This window comes from Arachis hypogaea, chromosome 3 (genome assembly GCF_003086295.3).
Source record: "Arachis hypogaea cultivar Tifrunner chromosome 3, arahy.Tifrunner.gnm2.J5K5, whole genome shotgun sequence".
NCBI classification, from domain to species: domain Eukaryota; kingdom Viridiplantae; phylum Streptophyta; class Magnoliopsida; order Fabales; family Fabaceae; genus Arachis; species Arachis hypogaea.
Genome location: NC_092038.1, coordinates 92,670,443 through 92,673,381, shown reverse-complemented (window position 1 = coordinate 92,673,381; position 2,939 = coordinate 92,670,443).

The window sequence follows — 2,939 nt, the reverse complement described above, 5'->3', positions numbered from 1 at the left end:
AATTTCAGAAATGGGTGAGAAGAGAGCAAATACCTTCCCCAATGTCACTGAAGAACACCCAAGGGACAAAGAAAAAGCTACAAAGTGGGAGGAGTGCAAAGCAATCACAGTGGGAAGTGAGAAGACTATGAAGAAGGAAGCTATCAATCAGGAAAAACACAACAAAGAAGTTCCACAAAAAGAGATAGAGGAGAAAAGTGAAAAGGATTAGACAACCAAGAAGGCACAAATCTCAAAGGGAGACAAGAACATCCTTGAACCACAACTACAAGAGAAGAAGGAAGGGGTGAGGCCATATGTCCCCAACCTTCCATACTCTCAGAGGTTCAAAAAAGAAAACGAGGATAAGCAATACTCGAAATTCCTGGACATATTCAAGACACTCAGCATCAATATCCCTTTCTTAGAAGCTCTTGAACAGATGCCATTGTATGCCAAATTTATGAAAGAAGTGCTAACAAAGAAAAGATCCCTGGAAGAAGGACAAATTGTTGAGATAACAAAGGAATGTAGTGCTATCCTCCAAAGAAAGTTGCCAGAGAAGAAAGATGATCCTGGGCATTTTTACATACCTTGCACCATAGGAAACATAACAATTGAGAAGTCATTTTGTGACCTGAGTGCAAGCATAAACTTGATGCCTTTGTCTCTAATGAGGAAACTTCAAATTTCTGAGCTGAAGTCCACACGAATAGTTCTCCAAATGGCTAACAAATCCATTAAACAAGCACTATGAGTTGTGGAGAATGTGTTGGTAAAAGTGGGAAAATTTTTTCTCCCTGCTGACTTTGTTATCTCAGATATAGAAGAAGACCATAACACTCCCATCATCCTAGGGAGGCTTTTCGTAGCTTTGGGCAGAGCATTGATAGATGTTGAAAAAGGGAAATTGTTGATGAGAGTGCATGATGAGCATCTAGCATTCCATGTTTTTAAAACCTTGCATGAGCCCACTTAAGAAGAAGATTGTATAAAGGATGAGGCTAGAGATCAAAGCTTGAAGGAGGCACTCAATGAGTTAATTCCAAGACTTCCAAATCCATGCTTGAAAGAAGTAGAGATGGTGTAACAGACCAAAGAAATCAACGGGGAGCTAGATCCAAAACCCCCAGATGAGAAACTCAACACCCGAGATACGAACCACCAAGGCAAGGAGTATCTCTTGAGAAAGAAAAGAAGAAGAGGCCAAGGGGGTGGAGAAATAAGAAGATCCCTACTGAAGGCTTTTCACCAGGGGATAAAGTGGTGTTAAACACCCAACCAATGAAGGTGTCTCCACAATTATCTGAATACTACACTGTGAACCGGGTCCTTTCACTTGAACACCTAGAGATTATCAAAGAGAAGACTGGAAGGAAGTTCACAGTAAGAGGAGAAAAGTTGAGGCACTATGATTTTCAGCCTCCATGATCAAAGAATGAAGGATGTCAAGCTAGTGACATTAAAAGAGCTCTTGTTGGGAGGCAACCCAACCTGAGGTAGTTTTCTTTTCCAACTATTTTAATAAAAAGGATAATTAGCTTTATCTGTATTGCAAGGAGCTAAGTTTGGTGTTGCACACCAAAACAATTTAAGGGAGAATGAAGGATGCTAAGTGTTGTGTTCCACCAAAAATAATCTCATTAAAAACACATTCTCACCTTTTGCAGAAAGGGTAGCTAGCTGACGTGAGCGGAAATTGGCAGATTAAGAATTAATTAGAAAAATAGCGTTGCGAGTACAGTACTTAACCGGCAAAAATCCACTCGTCAATTTAGATAAGGGTTGTCATAAATTTTAGAAATAAAATACTGGGAGTATGAGTCCTAGGTCGTCTCCCAACGAGTTGCAGGAAGATTTGCTATTTTATCAATCAGAGGTTTTCAAAAGGGGTTTTTAATTTGATGAATAGAAAATTAAATTAGAGAATCTTGGCATCTTTTATAGCTTTAGCTTGCTGGGGTTCCGCACTCCTTGGTTGGGCTGCTTCTGCTTCAGCCACGCCTTGTGCTTCATCTTCTTCTTCAGCATCCTCTACCTCAACCGTGTCTACAGCTGGGGCGTGTTCTGATGGGCTTGATTCCTTTGGATTCCTCTCTTGTAGTGTGGTTCCAGATCTCAGAATAATGGCATTGACGCCACCCTTGGGGTTGGGTAATGGTTTAAAGGGGAGTCCACCAGAGCTTGAGGACTGGTTGTTAGAGTTATTCTGTGAGACAAGGGCTTGCAAGGTAGAGTTTAGACCATTTAGAGTAGAAGTAAGGTTGTTTTCCATGGCCTGCTGTCTTCGATCAATAGATTGTAGCAACTCATCATTAGGAGATGAAGAGGGGTAAGTGATCTGAGGGATCTGCTGAGATGCTTGAGGCTGCCTTAGATGAGGTGCTCTGTAGGCCTGATTCTGATTCTGCTGCCTGAAGTTGTTATTGTTATTCCACCTCTGATTTCCATTTTTATCTCTTCTTCCTCTGTTATGATTGTCCCTCTAACCCTGGTTGGAATTATCTCTCCAACCTTGGTTGGGGTAATCCTACCATTCATGGTTGTAGCTGCCACCTTGATTGTACCCTTGATTGGGGCGGTCATAGAAGTTATGAGTGGCTGCCACAGTGTGGTCTTCCTGTTGAAGTTGCGGACACTCATTAGTATAATGACTGTAATCAGCACAGATCCCGCACACTCTTTGTGGAATCAACTGTTGGCTATGCTGTGGTGGAGAAGGCTGAACTTGCTGAGCTTGTTGTTGACTTAGTTGCATCTGCTTTAGTAAGTTGGTCATTTCACATAAGCTCTGAGTTATAGCAGCAGTCTCTTTGCTAGAGGATACCTCTGCAACAGCTCTTGACCGACTTTGTTTCTGCCTGTAATTCCTAGTATATTCAGCTAAGTCGCTGATCAATTGTCATGCCTCTTCCGTGGTCTTGTACTTTTTCATAGACCCATTGCTAGCACCTTCCAAT